A 21,808-nucleotide genomic window follows, 5' to 3' on the forward strand; every position below is an offset into this window, starting at 1 on the left:
TCCCCCCCACATCCTCCTTGCTCCCAGCCTCAATCTTCTTGCCCAGCCAGTCCCAGATTCAATCCATTCCCAATCCCAGTCTCAGTGACTCCTCGTCCCAATCTCTTCCCTTTCCCAGCTTTTATCCCTTCTACATTTGAATCGAACAGCTTCCTTCTCTGCACTGCCTGGCGTGCAGGAGAGACAGGGTCCCAGTTCCAGTGCCTGGCCTCACACTGACCCAAAGAAGCTGGAAGCATACTGGGAAAGTCTGGCTTTGCTCCTGTAATAACGGGCTGGAGGGAGCCTACTCAGTTGCTTTGTGAGGATGACACATATGTAGTCCAGTAGCACATAGGAGCTGTGATGGGATGGAGCATGTGCTGTCATTCTGTGAGGATGGAACATGCACAACCTCGTCAGCACTAGGAGCTGTAAGGACATGGAGCATGCTCAATGAGGACAGAATATTCAGAGATTTTAGTTGCTAAAAATCAATGAAGTCTCTACAGAGCATGTGTAAACTACAATTTTTCAAAAGTCTTATAACTTGGCCAGATTTGGGTAGACTGTCAAGAGGATGGCAAAAGGCCCATCCCTGATACAATCACCATCCTGGGCCAAATTTAAGTCCCTACTTCAAAGCATGGGGGAACTAGAGCTATACAGAGAAAAGGTCATCAGAAAATTTTAACATGGACAAAACAATGTATTTTTTCCTAGCCTTGTTCTCAGAAATGGCTGAACTACGTTGGGTTGTCTTTTTTTTTTTTTTTTTAAATAAATAAGTTTCTGCCTGAGGCAGGTACTCAACATGGAAAATTTCAATCCAAAATGATGAAAGCTTGGCAAAGTTATAAACAACTGAAATGCACCAGCCCCATCTACAATGAATACATGAACACACATACGTACATCTAGTTTTCATATATAGAGATATCCTCCACAAGTGTAAATCAGAGCTTCATTGCTGAAGACATGGCTCGTGTGTGTAGCTGAGGGATCTGGCCCAAGATACATACACAAGCACCTGTGTTGGCAGTTTGTATTACACATACACCAATATATGAAATACCCTTTTAAAAACTCCCTCAGGCACCAAACAATGTTGATATTTTCCATTTTTCCAGTGGTTCTGAGAAGAGTTGAAATTAACATGGCTGTTTTGGTAACTGTTATTTAGATAGGTTTCCAGAACAGGAGTACTTGTGGCACCTTAGAGACTAACAAATTTATTTGAGCATAAGCTTTCATGGGCTATAGCCCACTTCATCGGATGCATAGAGTGGAATATATACTAAGGAGCTATATATACACACAGAGAGAACATGAAAAGGTGGGAGTTGCCCTACCAACTCTAAAGAGGCTAATTAATTAAGAGAAAAAACTTTTGTAGTGATAATCAAGACAGCCCATTTCAGACAGTTTGACAAGAAGGTGTGAGGATACTTAACATGAGGAAATAGATTCAATGTCTGTAATGTCTCAGCCATTCCCAGTCTCTATTCAAGCCTAAATTGATGGTATCTAGTTTGCATATTAATTCAAGTTCAGCAGTTTCTCTTTGGAATCTGTTTTTGAAGCTTTTCTGTTGCAAAATTGCTACCTTTAAGTCTGTTACTGAGTGACCAGAGAGGTTGAAGTGTTCTCCTATTGGTTTTTGAAGGTTATGATTCCTGATGTCAGATGTGTGTCCATTTATTCTTTTGCGTAGAGACTGTCCGGTTTGGGCAATGTACATGGCAGAGGGGCATTGCTAGCACATGATCTTCACACAACTATTATTACGAAGATATCAGTCCAGCTCTAGTAATAATGTTCTGGTATGTCTGTCTATAGCAGCATCACATTAGCGGTCCCCAAATTTTTTACCTCGTGTCCCTCCTTGCCCCTGTCTGTTCCCCTCCCACCCCAGAAGCTGTGGTCAGGAGACAGGAGCGAGGCCATGGTCAGGGCTGAGGCTGGAGCTATAGCTGGAGCCATGGCTGGGAGCAGGGCCGTGGTCAGGGCTGGGGCCACGGCCGGGCCAGGAACCAGGGACCAAGACTGGGGCTGCAGCTTGGGCCTGGAGTGGAACCAGGGCCAGGCCACGGGCCGAGGCTGGGGGGCAGGGCTGGAGCTGGGACTGGGAGCAGATCCGTAGCCTGGCTGGGGCCAGAAGCAGAGCGAGACTGGGTGGCGATCTCTCCCTCTCAGGCCCCACCACGCCCCTCTGAATATTGCTCCTAGAGAGGGGCACCCCACAATTTAGGGACCACTGTACCAGAGGTAGCCCCCCGATTTCTTGCCATTAATTTGGTGATTAAAAAAATATTTAGGCTGTGATTATTATTAAGTTACCATCAATATTTGTATTAAGTGTAACCCTTTACATAAATATCAGCTCCAAGTAGAACAGCAGAATCCATAATAAAAGATTTAGATACAGGACCACATAACTATTGCATTAAAGATAGCAACATAGATAAAACGTTTCAATACCTGATCATTGAACATTTCATCTTCTATTTGCTAACCAAATTCAGATGTTTAATTTTTCATATTGAACACATTTATAAGGCAACTATTGAGCAATAATGAAAGTAAATGTAAGGGGACTGTTGCCCCCTTACTAACATTCAGTGGGGGTGTTTTGATTGGCTTGCTCCCAGTACTAAAAGGGGAAGGGTCGATGACAAATCAGGAGCCTGAGACTGACAGTCCCCAGGAACAATGGGGAGAGGCCAATGCTCCAGATCAGCCTGATTGACAGGGCGGGCAGGCTAATCAGAGGGTCAGGAGGCCAGGGAGGTCCCGTCCTCCGTGTGAGCTGGAATTGCCTGGGTCAGACTGAGTGGGGCAGAGCTAAGGAGAAAGCAGGGGCCCAAGCTGAGCTGGAGAGCAGAACCGTGCCAGATCCAGAGGGGCCAGAGGCGCAGCCACAGAGCCAGAGACGCAGCCCAGGGAGAGCAGATCCTGTGCTGGGAGCAGAGACGCAGCCACAGAGCCAGAGACGCAGCCCAGGGAGAGCAGATCCTGTGCTGGGAGCAGAGCTGCAGCCACAGAGCCAGGTGTGGTGAGCAAGTGGGGCCAGCCAAGGGGGACCTTGGGCAAAGGGCCCAGCACAGAAAGACACCCCCAGACAAGGGCCCTTGCAGGCCAGACCAGGAGGGGGACCTTAACCTGACGGGGGGCTGACGCTGGGAAGAAGGGTCCCACCACTCAAAGCCCGGAGGTGTGTGGCCACCACCATTGCAAGTGTCCAACCCGCAGCATACCTGCAGCACAGCCAGGGCCTGAGACGGAAATCTGGGACTAACAAGGAACAGACTGTGAAGTGCCCTGATGTCAAGAGACACTGTTTGTGATGTTCCCTGCCACAAAGCAGGATGATGTGTTTTCCTTTAACCTTTCCCATTTTTCCTTATTCTTTTCTTTAGATTAATTGTTAATTAAACAACTTGTATTTGTTTTAAATTGTATGGAACAATCAGTGGGTCAGGGAGGTGCCAGTGCAGAGAGAGTACCCCGGAGTGGGGACACCCTAGCCCCTGTCCTAGGTGACCACAGCAGGGTTGGGGGTTGAGCCCCCCAGGAATCCTGGGCCCAGCCTTGTTGGGGTTACGAGGACTCTGCCAGACAGGAGAGTGGAAGGGGAGCCCTCAAGGGAAGGGAGGCCTCTGGGTAAAGGGAGTGGGAGCGAGGACTCAGATCTTTTCGCTAGCCCACTTCACCGGGGTAGTGCAGAAGCCAGGAAAGTTCCCCACAATAGCGGGACCATTCCCCCGCTTACATAAAGATCAGCCAGCTTAATGAAGCACATACCAGAACCAAATGTTATAGTACAGGTGTGATTCTGAATTGTATACTTTGGGGTACTAGTAAGTAGTGCAGGTATTATGACAAATTCCTTCTCTTCTATAGTAAGCCCTGATTCAAAGTCCATTGAAGTCTCTGAGAATTTTACATTGACTTCTACAGGCTTTGAATAAGGCCCTTAAAATCAACCCCTTAAAAAACATGCAAGTAGCTGTGCTCTAAGTAGTTCAGTTTCAAAGAAAGTCTATTTACAAGGTCATGGCAGTAGTCTACTTTAGATGAGCCAGAGACATGAATTACTGTAGTGAAATCAGCTTCTGATAAAATTAGGCATAATTTTTGCATTATTTGGAGTTAAGCCTCTATTCTGAGATGACAACCAAATTCCACAATAGTCCCTCAAATAGCCATATTCCCTGCATAGTGGGCATGCACAAACTGCCAACAAGCCTCTCAAAACACTTCTCTAGCAACATGAACATCACTTCAATCTTGCAGAGTATTAACCAACTGTCATCCAAAGAGAAGTGTTGTCTAAACACTCAAATAGCCAAGAAATAGTCCATGATGGATTGATGGGAAAGGAAGCAGCACTATCTTCAGTATTTTGAGGATAACCCACATTATGGTTCTTCAGCAGCTTTATAGGGAAACAGCCTGTTTCAGTGCAACAAGAATGTCTAATGCCTGACTAAAAGTTGTACAATAAATCCAAATCTTGTTCAAGAACTCCCTCTAGAAGTGACACTGGTGAGGAACTATCCAGTATGTCCACATCATGAGAAGTTATAGAGGCTCTGTGTATATAAAAGTTGGGAGTGTCCTGCCCTCCCAAAGTAAGGCATTAGCTATCTCCATCAAGAGTTGACTTGGGACCTCACCACAGGCATCCACCAATCAGGAATTATATGGGTGAAATCCAAATGTAGCTGAGCTCAGCTAGGATCTCCTGGAACTTGGAAAGAGTAACAACTTGAAATTTACCTAAGAGTAGCTGGGAGTTTGCCTCATTCTTTGACATTTTATAACAGTATAGTCAACCATCTGCTCACCTATGAAGAATGCACACTAAGATTGCTAAAATGTGTTAGAGTGCAACTATTCTCATCAATATTAACCAGATCATGGACAGCTTGAGACAATTTCCTTTGGTTAGCTCTTTCCCCTCAGGATAAAGGAGGCCAGAGAAGACACTGGGTATAAATGGATTCTGAACAGCAGGCCTAGAAGCTAATTTTCTTTCACCAATGGCAGTTTCCTGCCTAAATGCTTCATGTAAGATTACCAGTAAACCAATGAATTCTATAAGAATGTCACTGATCTACCATTTCATTAATAGTGGTGGAACAAAAATAAATATATATCGTAAGGCTATATATCTCTCTCTATAGATAGAGAGAGAGAGAGAGATAAAAATCATAAGACTGACAACATAGCAAGTGTGACAGGTATGACAATTTCCTACAATATCTTTGGGAGAATTTATTGTATTAAGTTTGTGTCATTTTGGGCCAAGGACTGTATGCAATTCCCTGGAGAGGGTATCCACTGCCCCTCCAGGAACTAAGAAGAGTGGAAGATGATTAGGCAAATTCATTCAGGTTGTAACACCTCCCGAGAGATACCACCTCATGATGACGCTTGTGTTCAATCTGGATTCTTTAGAGACCAGTAGACATAGAAAGGACTTTTGGATGAATAGCCTGAGTTTAAACTGACCGGGGGCCTTCATTCTGATCCAGCATGGAAGGTCCCAATCCTTAAGGAAGGGTTAGAAGAACTGACACCAACAAGAGCCATTGTGGAGATAAAAGAATATGTATGCTAATAAGCTTATTGTTTGCAATATGTTCTCTCTGTATGCTTTCACTTTAAGAATGTATGCTTGCTTAGAAAGAGCTGTGTGGTAAATTAACTGGCAATTGTGCTGTTTACAGCCTCTGAGGAAGGAAAGTAAAGCAGGCCCACTGAGGCAATCTGCCTTCCTTGGAAATTCACAGTGTAGGCAGCAGGGAACCTGCAAATACTGGCATTAGAAAAAGTTCAGAAAAGGGCAACTAAAATGATTAAGGGTTTGGAACGGGTCCCATATGAGGAGAGATTAAAGAGGCTAGGACTTTTCAGGTTGGGAAAGAGGAGACTAAGGGGGGATATGATAGAGGTATATAAAATCATGAGTGGTGTGGAGAAAGTGAATAAGGAAAAGTTATTGACTTGTTCCCATAATACAAGAACTAGGGGCCACCAAATGAAATTAATGGGCAGCAGGTTTAAAACAAATAAAAGGAAGTTCTTCTTCACACAGTGCACAGTCAACCTGTAGAACTCCTTGCCTGAGGAGGTTGTGAAGGCTAGGACTATAACAGGGTTTAAAAGAGAACTAGATAAATTCATGGAGATTAAGTCCATTAATGGCTATTAGCCAGGATGGGTAAGGAATGGTATCCCTAGACTCTGTTTGTCCGAGGGTGGAGATGGATGGCAGGAGAGAGATCACTTGATCATTACCTGTTAGGTTCACTCCCTCTGGGGCACCTGGCATTGGCCACTGTCGGTAGACAGGATACTGGGCTGGAAGGACCTTTGGTCTGACCCAGTATGGCCATTCTTATGTTCTTAAATACCATGCAACCTGGAAATACACCAGTCAGAGGGAGAGAGACATGTGTCTCTGTCCAAGAGAGGTGACAGCTGGGAACCGGAAAGTGTGAGCCTTTGGCTGGATTGTAGACGGAAATACATGTGCAGTTGCCCTGGACTGTGACAGTGAGTACAAAAACTTTGCCAATCTTCTTCTGTGACCAGTAAGCACTGAGGCTGGACCATCGAACTTTCCCCCTTTGAAAAGCATTTTGCTGCTTCAATATTCAACTGTGTAAGATGATGGTCTGACGGGGGGTGGGGGCGGGGAGGGAGGGGCAGAATTCTAGTTCAGTCCCAAAGCAAGGTCAAACATACAACTACTCTTTGCCTGTTCCTCGTAATAACTTAAGAAACATACATGGTAACTTTAACATCTGTGAACTCACAAGTAAATGAAGATGATCTCTGCCGTATAAGAAGATTGAAGTCTCCCAGTACCAAAGCCTGGAGACCACACCAAAGTCAGCAGGTCTCAAATTTCTGTTAGGAGTCTGAGGTTGACCATTTTAGTGAGCGGTTTGGTATGACAAGATTCTAATTGTGAAACTGCCCCGACAGCTGCAGGAGAGGACCTTATGCTGCAAGTACCTTAGTTGTCAGCGTGCAGAAAGCCTGTTGACACATATTGTCCAAGTAGTGGATTCTACATCTTCAAAACAACAAAGCAACTTTCAGCACATCAGCCTACCAATAATAAAGCCAACAGAAACAAGAACAACCAAAAACCAGTATGCCATGACCTTACTTACAAATTATTACTAAGCCACTCTCTAATCAGTAAACAGAATCTGATCACTTCCTTTGGTAAATGAGGCATGAAATTAACTGTCAAATTAGTGTCTCACACATAGTTTTAAATACATTTGAACTTTAAAGTGCTTACATACGTGGAAACTACCATTAAACCAAAATATTTGTATGTTGGACTTGGATGAGGCTGGCAAAAAGCAAATTAAGGCCTCAGTCCTACAACTTGTTCCACATGGATGAAGGGATCTTTCTGCATAGGTTCAGGGCCTAAGAGCAGATCCTGCAAAACTTCACTCACATGAATAAGCCTGACTCATACGCACAATTCCACTGAGGTCATTGAACCCGTAAAGATTAAAAGAGAGTAGACATATTGACAGACCAAGTTTTCACATTATCTCATAGCTAACTGATTATTCCATTTTTCAAACCTTGATTTTATGCCTGACCGAGAGATATGTTACATTTTTCCTTATTTAATGCAACCTTTATGCCAATTTTATTTTCTTAAAAAGAAGCAAAACAAATATATTATACCTTTCAAGGAATGCAATTACATTTTTCTATGACTGGGACATCCATAACTCAATTATTTTAAACATGAGTGAGTGAGGGTGTATGGGTGTAGAGAATAGGGACCTCAAGCAAAAGCACGTTCCAGACTCTGAACCCCAAAACAGATCTGAAGCAAATTAGTATATTACATAGCTACCCACTCATGGCAATTTCCCATCTCTGTAAAAATTCATCTTGCTTCTAACATTTCTCTATTCTTAATAATGTAGCTGACTACTGCAAGTGTGACATAGACCATGATGGTATGGATATCAATCCTTCCTAAGGTTACAAGTACAAACATATGTTGGTAGTCTCACCTTCCTACCCAAGATAAGTAAGCTCCAAAGATAATGCCTCCCATCAATCCGAAGCCCACATGTGTGACAAAGGGTATGTCTACACTACAGCTGGAGGTGCAATTTCCAGCTCAGGTAGATGTAGCTTTGATTGAACTAGCCTGCTAACAGCAGCAGTGTAGCTACGGTGGCACAGATGGCACCTTGGGCTAGCCCCTGAGTACAGTACAGTCTGAGACTTTCTGTAAGTAGCTCTAGTAGCTAGCCCGCACCACCACCTGCAGTGCTATTTTTAGCATGCTAACTCAATCACAGCTAGCACATGTACGTCACCTTGAGCTGGGATTTACACTTCCAGCTGCCACATAGACTTACCCAAAGACTCCAAATGAGGGGCATAAAAAAATGTATCCATGCAGCCACATTAAAATGCAGTAGGGTTTATCCCCTGAGTCCAAGTAATGCTGTCTGTAATCCCAGTTAAATGATTCTTGACTTCTGGCTTTCAACAAAATGAGTTGACCCTGAATTTGTGTAGTGCATAAGTAACTAGAAATAAAATGTAAGTAATCTCTGGAAATGAGGGGCATTTGAGAGGTATATCAAAGAGCGTAGTGGAAAAAGCACCTTTCAGTCCAACAGCTGGGGTGCTTTCTCTGTGCCCCCAGCGTATAAGGGTTTTAGTTTTATTATGTCAGGAAGTCATTAATGCAGAGATTTGTGATTGAAAATTAAGGCCTTACATTTTTATTTGAACACAGCTGGCCCTGAGCTCATCTTTCCTCTGTACATTCACCTCATACAACTGCCATCCAATCTATTTGAGCCACGTGGTAATTTTAATGATTTCCTTTTGAGTGATTTCACAGCTCGTCCCCCACCCCCAGTTTTAATGCTTTGTGGAACTTCAGAAGGCTGAAAACTTCTCAGTGAAGAAGATGAAAAATCAAAACAGCCAGCTGCGAATTCTCACGTGTGTGTTTTGGGATGTCCTATGGGCAGCATGGTACAGCGGACTGAGCACATGGCTCAGTACAAGGAACGCTGAGATTTAAAAATTTTATTAAGATGATGTTAAAAAAAAAATAGTGAACAGAGTTTGAGCATAGAAGTTTCTGGTTATCAGGGAATAACATACAGATTATCGAGGGTGCAAAATTTGGTTTAAGATCAGGTGGCATGAGGAATACATAATCTGCAATATCCCCGATTGGGGGTAAAAGGTTGATGGGTCAAAGTACAGACATTGAGATATGAGGGTATGAAGTTCATAGAGTGGTTGTGTTCGGGTGTGGAGTATAATGAGTGGATATGATGATGAGGATGGATTGACGCTCATTTGCTGAGATTTAATGCTACATTCCCTCTCTCCTCCTGGGTGGCTTTTACTCTTTGCACTTCTATAGACGACACATGGTTTAGTTATGTCCCTCTGAGGCAGACACATGGCATCACCCCCAATTTACAGGGAGGGACTGTGAAGCTCAGGGAGATTATCAGCTGCTGAAGGTCACAAAGCAAGTCAGTGAGATTACCAGGAGTACAACTCCAGTCTCCTGATTCCATGTCCCATTGTCTAGGTAGCAATGCCCTGTAGGCAAGTCAAGCCAAAGATATTCAAAAGTGACTGGTGATTGTGGGCACCCAACTGGAGACACTCTAATGGGGGCTAGTTTTAAAGTTGTGCAGCATTTTCTGAAAAATCAGTCCCCTTTAATAGGGTTACCATACGTCCGGTTTTTCCCGGACATGTCTGGCTTTTTGGCAATCAAACCCCTGTCTGGGGGGAATTGCCAAAAAGCTGAACATGTCCGGGAAAATACCGGCCGGGCACTTCCCCTCCCGGGCTCCGGGGGCGCAGGGTCCGGAGGCATGGGGGCTGCCCGAAGCCGGTAGCGCTCGGGCAGCTCGGCTCTTAAACAGAGCCAAAGAGTCAGGGGAGGAGCACAGCAGCCGCCGGAGCCCGGGAGGGGAAGTGCCCGGCCGGGGGCGCAGGGTCCGGAGGCAAGGGGGCTGCCCAAAGTCCGAGCGCTACCGGCTTCACGGTTTGCCGGGCAGCCTCCAGACCCTGCACCCCCGGCTGGGCGCTTCCCCTCCCGGGCTTCAGCTGCCCTGGGGAAGCGCCGGCCAGGGGTGCAGGGTCTGGAGGCTGCCCGGCAAACCGTGAAGCCGGTAGCGCTCGGGCAGCCCTTTTCGCGTGGCTGGGAGGGAGGAGGGGGAGTTAGGGTGGGGACTTTGGGGAAGGGGCGGGGAATGGGCGGAGTTGGGCAGGGAAGGGGCAGACTTGGGGCGGGGCCGGGGGTGGGAAAGGGGCTGGACCAGGGCCCTGTGGAGTGTCCTCTTTTTTTATTTTTTAAATATGGTAACCCTACCTTTAAACAGTCTCAGATTGGGTGCCCAAAAAGTTGAGCTGCCAAAGTCACTAGCCATTTCTGAATATTTCTTGGACTTAACTTCTACATCTCATGCACACAAAAGTAGAAAGTACTGGGTGAAAATTCCCCAGTGCTTTACAAGTGCAGGAATTCTGCAGCTTTCCAGGAGGTGAATGCCTGGCTGCGAAGATGGTGTCACCAGGAGGGCTTTGGCTTCCTAGACCAAGGGATGCTATTTGAGGAAGGACTGCTAGGCAGAGATGGCGTTCACCTTTCGAGGAGGGGAAAGGCCCTATTTGGACACAGACTGGCTAGCCTAATGAGGAGGGCTTTAAACTAGGTTCGACGGGGACAGGTGAGCAAAGCCTGCAGGTAAGTGGGGAACATGGAGACCTGGGAGATGGGTCGGAGACAAGAGGGAGTGTGGGCTATATTGGCAGAGAGAAAGGAGGGTCAGGACAAAACCGGGAGGAAAGATCAAACCAGTATCTTAGATGCCTATATACAAATGCGAGAAGTATGGGTAATAAGCAGGAAGAACTGGAAGTGCTAATAAATAAATACAACTATGACATTGTTGGCATCACTGAAACTTGGTGGGATAATACACATGATTGGAATGTTGGTGTGGATGGATACAGCTTGCTCAGGAAGGATAGACAGGGGAAAAAGGGAGGAGGTGTTGCCTTATATATTAAAAAAAATATTCACACTTGGACTGAGGTAGAGATGGACATAGGAGATGGAAGTATTGAGAGTCTCTGGGTTAGGCTAAAAGGGGTAAAAAACAAGGGTGATGTCATGCTAGGAGTCTACTACAGGCCACCTAACCAGGTGGAAGAGGTGGATGAGGCTTTCTTTAAACAACTAACAAAATCATCCAAAGCCCAAGATTTGGTGGTGATGGGGGACTTCAACTATCCGGATATATGTTGGAAAAATAAGACAGCGGGGCACAGACTATCCAACAAATTCTTGGACTGCATTGCAGACAACTTTTTATTTCAGAAGGTTGAAAAAGCTACTAGGGGGGAAGCTGTTCTAGACTTGATTTTAACAAATAGGGAGGAACTCGTTGAGAATTTGAAAGTAGAAGGCAGCTTGGGTGAAAGTGATCATGAAATCATAGAGTTTGCAATTCTAAGGAAGGGTAGAAGGGAGAACAGCAAAATAGAGACAATGGATTTCAGGAAGGCGGATTTTGGTAAGCTCAGAGAGCTGATAGGTAAGGTCCCATGGGAATCAAGACTGAGGGGAAAAACAACTGAGGAGAGTTGGCAGTTTTTCAAAGGGATACTATTAAGGGCCCAAAAGCAAGCTATTCCGCTGGTTAGGAAAGATAGAAAATGTGGCAAAAGACCACCTTGGCTTAACCACGAGATCTTGCATGATCTAAAAAATAAAAAGGAGTCATATAAAAAATGGAAACTAGGACAGATTACAAAGGATGAATATAGGCAAACAACACAGGAATGCAGGGGCAAGATTAGAAAGGCAAAGGCACAAAATGAGCTCAAACTAGCTACGGGAATAAAGGGAAACAAGACGACTTTTTATCAATACATTAGAACCAAGAGGAAGACCAAAGACAGAGTAGGCCCACTGCTTAGTGAAGAGGGAGAAACAGTAACAGGAAACTTGGAAATGCCAGAGATGCTTAATGACTTCTTTGTTTCGGTCTTCACCGAGAAGTCAGAAGGAATGCCTAACATAGTGAATGCTAATGGGAAGGGGGTAGGTTTAGCAGATAAAATAAAAAAAGAACAAGTTAAAAATCACTTAGAAAAGTTAGATGCCTGCAAGTCACCAGGGCCTGATGAAATGCATCCTAGAATACTCAAGGAGCTAATAGAGGAGGTATCTGAGCCTCTAGCTATTATCTTTGGAAAATCATGGGAGACGGGAGAGATTCCAGAAGACTGGAAAAGGGCAAATTAGTGCCCATCTATAAAAAGGGAAATAAAAACAACCCAGGAAACTACAGACCAGTTAGTTTAACTTCTGTGCCAGGGAAGATAATGGAGCAAGTAATTAAAGAAATCATCTGCAAACACTTGGAAGGTGGTAAGGTGATAGGGAACAGCCAGCATGGATTTATAAAGAACAAATCATGTCAAACCAATCTGATAGCTTTCTTCGATAGGATAACGAGTCTTGTGGATAAGGGAGAAGCTGTGGATGTGGTATACCTAGTCTTTAGTAAGACATTTGATACGGTCTCGCATGATATTCTTATCGATAAACTAGACAAATACAATTTAGATGGGGCTACTATAAGGTGGGTGCATAACTGGCTGGATAACCGTACTCAGAGAGTTGTTATTAATGGTTCCCAATCCTGCTGGAAAGGCATAACGAGTGGGGTTCCGCAGGGGTCTGTTTTGGGACCGGCTCTGTTCAATATCTTCATTAACGACTTAGATATTGGCATAGAAAGTACGCTTATTAAGTTTGCGGATGATACCAAACTGGGAGGGATTGCAACTGCTTTGGAGGACAGGGTCATAATTCAAAATGATCTGGACAAATTGGAGAAATGGTCTGAGTTAAACAGGATGAAGTTTAACAAAGACAAATGCAAAGTGCTCCACTTAGGAAGAAAAAAATCAGTTTCACACATACAGAATGGGAAGAGACTGTCTAGGAAGGAGTATGGCAGAAAGGGATCTAGGGGTTATAGTGGACCACAAGCTAAATATGAGTCAACAGTATGATGCTGTTGCAAAAAAAGCAAACATGATTCTGGGATGTATTAACAGGTGTGTTGTGAGCAAGACACAAGAAGTCATTCTTCCGCTCTACTCTGCTCTGGTTAGGCCTCAGCTGGAGTATTGTGTCCAGTTCTGGGCACTGCATTTCAAGAAAGATGTGGAGAAATTGGAAAGGGTCCAGAGAAGAGCAACAAGAATGATTAAAGGTCTTGAGAACATGACCTATGAAGGAAGGCTGAAAGAATTGGGTTTGTTTAGTTTGGAAAAGAGAAGACTGAGAGGGGACATGATAGCAGTTTTCAGGTATCTAAAAGGGTGTCATAAGGAGGAGGGAGAAAACTTGTTCACCTTAGCCTCTGAGGATAGAACAAGAAGCAATGGGCTTAAACTGCAGCAAGGGAGGTCTAGGTTGGACATTAGGAAAAAGTTCCTAACTGTCAGGGTGGTTAAACACTGGAATAAATTGCCTAGGGAGGTTGTGGAATCTCCATCTCTGGAGATATTTAAGAGTAGGTTAGATAAATGTCTATCAGGGATGGTCTAGACAGTATTTGGTCCTGCCATGTGGGCAGGGGACTGGACTCGATGACCTCTCGAGGTCCCTTCCAGTCCTAGAATCTATGAATCTATGAAAGGCAGATGTCATCAGCAGCATTTTTGTGACAAGTATTTTGCCCAACCTGTGATAGTCTTTGCTCATCAGAGACATAGGACTGGAATAGCAGGGACAAACAAGGTCAGGAAGGAGGTGGGCTGACAGGGATTCACGAGAATGCTGTACAGCATTTGTCTGTATTGCGGCTGCTTACCCACTTAAGACTTACGTGTTGTTGTTTTTTTTAAAAAACTATATGTACTCCAATACAAAAGACTTGTCTGTTTTGTCCACCTGTTGCATTCTGATAGTGATTGACTTCAACAAAGGCCCCTAGACTGTAAAATTTCTGTGGCAAGGATGGTCTTCTTTATTATGTGTCTATTCAGTATCTAGCACTATGGAGCCCTGATCATTCATTCATTGATTAGTTCCTAGGAATTAACAACAACAACAGTAGTGACAACAGTCCAGCCATTTGAACATGTGACTGGGAACCAGAAAGTCCTACACTCCAATATTGATACTAACTTGCTGTGTGGTCTAGGGCAAATCACTTAACTTTTTGCCTCAGTTTCCTTGTCAGTGAAGTGCCAATATTAATTAGTACTCACCGCCTACCATACAAGGATGTTGTAAGAATTAATAAATGTTTGTACAGGATTATTTTAATGTTTGCAGATTGTTTTAAAATAATAATGTTTGTAAAGTACTTCCATCTGTTTTGTATATTTTATTATTATTCAACATATAAATCCAAAGAAAACAAACTAAGAATGTCTGAGCTAGTGAAAAAGGGTCTGAGGACACATTTTCAGACCATCCTATGAGATTTAGCCCTGTCACTAATGTGACTTTTATGGAGGATACAGAGTTAAAATCCATCCCGCCACTGAAAATCTACTTCTCTATCCTGAAGTCATTCCATGTTCAGCAGCACAGTTGATCCCCCCATTCATACACATGAAATCTTAATTTCTCACCACTGCAATAAGAAGTCATTTATCAATAAGATTTGTCTTTTGTTCCATTGAAAACATTTTTCTTCATCTGCAGTATTTTCTCAGCCCCACTGAACATTATAGTGGTGTTTCATATTCACTTCAACTTTGCTTAAGTATTGTTCTTTCTCCAGATGGTGTAGTATTACACACAAGTCTATTAGTCATTCCATTTACTCCACTGCAATGAAATTGCAGTCTACTCTCCTAGAACAGTAGACAATTAACTCTTTAGAAATAAAGCTAATGTTTTGCCAGACATATAGCTCTTCCTGAACGTGAAGCAAGCAGATTGGTTCTTGCAACAAAGCAGACAAGTTGGACCAGAAAATAAATTATAATATATGAGCTTGGGGCCAAAAAGAAGATCCTTTCTCTGATGGCGGAGCAACATCATTAATATTAATTTGTATTACCATAATGCCTATGAGCCCGTGTCATGGATCAGGACCCCGTTGTGCTAGACACTGTACAAACACAAAACAAAAAGACAGCCCCTGCCTCAAAGTACTTGCATGTAGGCATGGACAACAATAATTTGGAAAATATACAATGTCACCACCCTGAATATCTTCCCATTTCTAAAACTGAACCTGAATTCAATCTTAGGCTCTGAAGAAGTCTTCCCCAACCCCCGGAGCACACACTCCAGATGGGATTGGAACAAGAAGTGCCAAAATGGCACAAGATAGTCTGCTCTCATGGTAACCCGCATCCAAGAAGGGAAGTGTCAGACATTGTGTATATGTTCTCATGAGACTTCCAGCCCACTTTATATGAGGTTACGATAATTCAGATAAGTATTGGAACTGAGTTCTTAACCAATCCAAACCCAAATGCTGAGCATTTCAAGTGTCCCTTCACCAAGGCTTAATATGTACTGCATTACACTGACTTGTAGACCTGGGGAAAATATAAGCATTTGCTATCAGGATCTGAACAGGTTCAGTGGGCAGCCAGTAGAGCAAGAGGTGGTGGGGATCTAGAGTCAGTGCCAAATGGGTATTGCTTAAAGCAAGGCTTTGACCTAACTAGCTATCCTGCCCCCTAGTGAGTCCTCGGGGCTAGGTGGGTATTAATTGGGAAGGGCCACTCTATAGGGTCCACATGCTTGGCTTGCCTCCATTCCCACATCAGAGCCCAATGTCGAACAGTCAATCATCACTCAGGGCAAAGAGAACAGGTTAAGTCTGATCAGCGGGCTTCCTTTGCCTGCATGAACTCAGTGGCTACCGGTGCAGGGCTAAGAAATGAGCAGTAGAAGTGGAAATGTTCATGAAGCAAGAGCAAAAGCAATAAATATAAATAACAGATTGGTAATAGTAATGCCCAATCCGCAAGCAACATTGGGTGTATGTAAATAGAACACACAGATGGTTGTACCAAACTTAAGGCCATTATGGCCTAGTTATGCTGACAGCTCCAAAGATATTGCTCTGGCTGTTTGTGCCTGGCAATATAGATTGGCACTTGCAGGAGATCTGCATGAGGGAGAGGGACCCCTGAGCACCATCTCCCTTCACCTCCATGCCTGGCCTAAAAATAAACAATTTGTGAAATTAGATAGAATGCTAGATCAATGTGGTAGTTGAGGTTTGTTCTGAAAAATCAAGGGGACCGGCCTCAATGAATGAGAAAATGTGATTGAATCTTTCTTGGCGTAAGGTGGGCAAGGAATTTTGGAATGATGAATGTGGTAGTGACAGAGACAGCAATTTTGAAAAGTACTTATGTGACTTACGAGCCTAAGACTCATTTTCAAAAGTCATTTAAGGCCAGATTTTAAAGGTATTTAGGTGCCTAATGAATTCAAGGTGACAAACACCTAGATGCTGTTGAAAATCCTCCTAGGTACCTATTTTCATCTTTTAAAATGTGGCCCATAGGCACTTAGGAGCCTTAGTCTCATTGAAAGTCAATTGGGCTAAGATTTCTAAGTCATGTAGATGCTTTTGGAAATTGTAGCCTACACTAGCTCTGCCCATATGCACTGTATATCCTACTCTTTGAAGAAGCTGCTAATATCTGAAGAGGAATACGAAATAAAAGTAACAATGATAATAACCACAGAGGTGTAGTCCTGTGTCTGAGCACACAGCTATAAGTCATTCATTCTAATTCTGGTGTTTGTCCTGACTGCCTTCCTGGCCTTGGCTAAGTCATTTACATCTCTGCTTCACTTACTCCATCTGGAAAATATGGATAATACTCCACAATTGCTCATCTCTGGGGAATATATGAAAGTTAAGTTAATGATCATGAAATACTTTGAAGATGAAAAAGAGCTAAATGGGAAAATGGACGGGAAAAGTGGGTGAGGTGATATGTTTTGTTGGACCAACTTCTATTGGTGAGAGAGACAAGCTTTCAAGCCACTCTGTCACCAACAGAAGTTGGTCCAATAAAAGATATTATCTCACCCACCTTGTCTCTCTAATACCTTGGGGCCGACACTACTACAACCACACTGCATACAACAAGGGGAAAATGCTCATTTTTATTAATTATTTGCACATATAACACCTTTGATCTGACTTTCTCCAAGAGCCATACAAACATTAAGCCTCAGAAACACTGCTGTGAGGAAGGAAAATACAATACAGACTTTTAATAGATAGGCAAACTGGGCACAGCTGGATCACGACCCAAAAGTCTTGATGCCGTCTGCTGCTCTAACCACCGGATAACACTGCCTCCCAATGTCAAGCTTGAATGGCACTTGACATCTTTGCCAGTTTATTTCAAACCTTGCACTGAATGGAAACTGTAGCAAGAGAGTAACTCTTTCTAGGTCATTGCATCATATTGGGGTTAAAAAAAACAACAACAACAACAAACATTTACCATCCCTGCGAGCAAACCTTGAATTCTCAAGTACAAATCTGTTCTAAGAGAGAAGTTTAGACATATACACTTAGGTTCCACTGTTTGAAAATGTAGTTAGGAAATTTTTGAAAAGAATCACTTTCCCCTTCCCACCATCCTTATTATACATGCACAGGACTTCTACATCCCCTCTCCCCTGCCCCCGCATCTCCCATTAAAACACCACTTCTGTGCCAGTCAGAATAGATATGCCATTTTCAGAGAGAAACTGGAAGAAGAAAAGAAAAGTTTGTCTCAACTTTTTGGAGATTGCCCTCAGCTTTTCACTGTAATTCACACTAAAAAAGCTTTGTAAATTGACCTTCATTCTGCATAATTACCAGGAGGGGTGTATTTTAAATCAGAAAGAGATTCACAGCTGAATGAACAGGAAGAATATTTCTTGGTGTATGTATGTATTTATTCAGCTAACTGATGTCAATATAGACTCATAGACTTTAAGGTCAGAAGGGACCATTATGGTCATCTAGTCTGACCTCCCGCATGATGCAGGCCACAAAAGCTGACCCACCCACTTTCCCTTAACTCAGCTGTTGAAGTCTCCAGATCGTGATTTAAAGACTTCAAGTCGCAGAGAATCCTCCAGCTTGCGACCCCTGCCCCATGCTGCGGAGGAAGGCGAAAAACCTCCAGGGCCTCTGCCAATCTACCCTGGAGGAAAATTCCTTCCCGACCCCAAATATGGCGGTCAGTAGAACCCCGAGCATACAGGCAAGATTCTCCAGCCGGACCCTCATTTTACCAGCGATGGCACGTTATTGCCTAATTGACTAAAATCACGTTATCCCATCAAACCATTCCCTCCATAAACTTATCTCGCCTAATCTTGAAGCCAGAGAGGTCTTTTGCCCCCACCGTTTCCCTCGGAAGGCTGTTCTAAAATTTCACCCCTCTGATGGTTAGAAACCTTCGTCTAATTTCAAGCCTAAACTTCCCCACGGCCAGTTTATATCCATTTGTTCTCGTGTCCACATTAGTACTGAGCTGAAATAATTCCTCTCCCTCCCTGGTATTTATCCCTCTGATATATTTAAATAGAGCAATCATATCTCCCCTCAGCCTTCTTTTGGCTAGGCTAAACAAACCAAGCTCCTCGAGTCTCCTTTCATATGAAAGGTTTTCCATTCCTCGGATCATCCTAGTGGCCCTTCTCTGTACCCGTTCCAGTTTGAGTTCATCCTTTTTAAACATAGGAGACCAGAACTGCACACAGTACTCCAAATGAGGTCTCACCAGCGCCTTGTATAACGGAAGCAGCACCTCCTTGTCCCTACTAGAAATACCTCGCCTAATGCATCCCAAGATCGCATTAGCTTTTTCCACAGCCACGTCACATTGCCGACTCATAGTCATCCTGCGGTCAATCAGGACTCCGAGGTCCTTCTCCTCCTCCTCCGTTACTTCCAACAGATGCGTCCCCAGCTTATAACTAAAATTCTTGTTAGTCATCCCTAAATGCATCACCTTACACTTCTCACTATTAAATTTCATTCTGTTACTATTACTCCAATTTACAAGGTCATCCAAGTCTCCCTGCAGGATATCCCGATCCTTCTCCGAATTGGCAATACCTCCCAACTTTGTGTCATCCGCAAACTTTATCAGCCCACTCCTACATTCTGTTCCGAGGTCAGTAATAAATAGATTAAATAAAATCGGACCCAAAACTGAACCTTGAGGAACCCCACTGGTGACCTCCCTCCAACCTGACAGTTCACCTTTCAGTACTACCCGCTGCAGTCTCCCCTTTAACCAGTTCTTTATCCACCTCTGGATTTTCATATCGATCCCCATCTTTTCTAATTTAACCAATAATTCCTCATGCGGTACAGTATCAAACGCTTTACTAAAATCGAGGTATATTAGATCCACCGCATTTCCTTTATCTAGAAAGTCTGTTACTTTCTCAAAGAAGGAGATCAGGTTGGTTTGGCACGATCTGCCTTTTGTAAACCCATGTTGTAATTTGTCCCAATTGCCATTCACCTCAAGGTCCTTAACTACTTTCTCCTTCAAAATTTTTTCCAAGACCTTGCATACTACAGATGTTAAACTAACAGGCCTGTAGTTACCCGGGTCACTTTTTTTCCCTTTCTTGAAAATAGGAACCACATTAGCTATTTTCCAGTCCAACGGTACCACTCCCGAGTTTACAGATTCATTAAAAATTATCGCTAAGGGGCTTGCAATTTCTTGCGCCAGTTCCTTCAATATTCTAGGATGAAGATCATCCGGTCCGCCCGATTTAGTCCCGTTTAGCTGTTCAAGTTTGGCTTGCACCTCTGATACGGTAATGTCAACCCCCGATCCTTTGTTCCCTTCTGTCCTGCTGCCTCTATTCCTAAGCCCTCCATTAGCCTTATTAAAGACCGATGCAAAATATTCATTTAGATATTGTGCCATGCCTAGATTATCCTTAATCTCCACTCCATCTACATTCTTCAGCGGTCCCACTTCCTCTTTCTTTGTTTTCTTCCTATTTATATGGCTATAAAACCTCTTACTATTGGTTTTAATTCCCCTCGCAAGGTCCAACTCTACACGGCTTTTGGCCTTTCTCACTGCATCTCTACATGCTTGGACCTCAATAAGGTAGGTTTCCTTGCTGATCCCTCCCCTCTTCCATTCTTTGTATGCTGTTTTTTCTTAATCGCCCCTTTGAGACGCTCGCTCATCCAACTAGGTCTAAATCTCCTGCCTACTAACCGTTTTCCCTTTCTCGGGATACAGGCCTCGGACAGCTCGTGCAACTTCAACTTGAAATAATCCCAGGCGCCATCTGCCTCTAGATCCCTAAGTATGTTAGCCCAATCCACTTCCCTAAGTAGTTGCCTTAATTCATTAAAGTTGGCTTTTTTGAAATTGTAAACCTTAGTCACAGTTTTAATTCTGTTAATCCTTCCATTTAGTTTAAACTGAATTAGCTCATGGTCACTCGAGCCAAGGTTGTCCCCTACAACCATTTCCTCAACGAGGTCCTCATTATTCACCAGCACCAAATCTAAAATGGCATCCCCCCTTGTCGGTTCAGTTACTACTTGATGAAGGAATTCATCTGCTAGCATGTCTAGGAACATCTGAGCCCTATTATTGTTACTAGCATTTGTTCCCCAATCTATATCTGGGAAGTTAAAGTCCCCCATGATTACACAGTTCTTATTAGTTTTTACTTCCCTAAAAACATTAAATAGTTCTCTGTCCGCATCCAGGCTAGATCCTGGCGGTCTATAGCACACCCCAAGCACTATCCCAGGGGAGGCTCTAGTAGTTCTTTTATCCAGTGTAATTATTGCCAGACAGACTCCATCTTATCCATTCCATCAGTTATTATTTCTTCACAGTTTACCTCATTAGTGACATACAATGCCACTCCCGCACCTTTACCTTTGTTCCGGTCATTCCTAAACAGCACATACCCTTCCATACCTGTACTCCAGTCATGACTACCGTTCCACCACGTTTCGGTTATTCCTATGATATCCGGTTTCATTTCTTGGACCAGGAGCTCCAATTCCTCCATTTTGTTACCTAGGCTTCTTGCATTGGTGTATAAATATCTTACTGTATGCTGTTTATCCTTTCTCCCATTAGTTATGCAATTTGGTATGGACCCCGTACTGTCCATCCGCCCCCTCCTTCTTATGTCCAATCCCTTACCCCTACCTATATCTGTGCTTATCTCTTCACCCTCCTTTTCAGTGTTGGAATCTGGCGTGAAGATTAACTGGACATCTCCCAACCGTCTCCCCCAAAAATATAATACAATTCTTTTTTAAAAAGTATCAGGAAAATACAGGAAAATTTTCTATATATTTGGTTTGGTCTTAAATAGTATATTAACCTTTCCAGAAGGTCTAAAGGTGGAATGCCCTTATGAAAAATACTAATTACAGTCCTGTTCCCATGCGCTTTTGTGGGCAGTATCCCATGCTATTAGTGATTCTAAAATAACATAATATTGTTCATGAAGGCCCTAACTGATGGAGTGATTTGCTTTCATTAATTTGTTGAATTAATAATTCACTAAAATGTATGCACAATCTCAGTATAAATCTTTGGCATAACTGTGCATGGAAACAATGAACAAAAAAAGAAAAACAACTTTCTCTGAAGTAAGTTTATGGAACTACAAATACCCTCAAATTTATGCCCAATCCTGCTCACTAGGAAGGGGATCGGGATCACTATGAACGAAATTCCAAATGCAGGATAACAT

The 21,808-nt window shown here is 43.4% G+C and overlaps 1 protein-coding gene across 2 annotated transcripts in view; it reads right to left on the reverse strand.

The window, feature by feature from the left end:
* The window catches only part of RASSF9 (Ras association domain family member 9), a 40,212-nt gene that overhangs the window by 16,711 nt on the left and 1,693 nt on the right, over positions 1–21,808 (reverse strand). The window lies entirely within an intron of this gene.

Source organism: Terrapene carolina, unplaced genomic scaffold, assembly GCF_002925995.2.
Source record: "Terrapene carolina triunguis isolate 2854851 unplaced genomic scaffold, T_m_triunguis-2.0 Scaffold68, whole genome shotgun sequence".
Lineage (NCBI taxonomy): Eukaryota > Metazoa > Chordata > Testudines > Emydidae > Terrapene > Terrapene triunguis.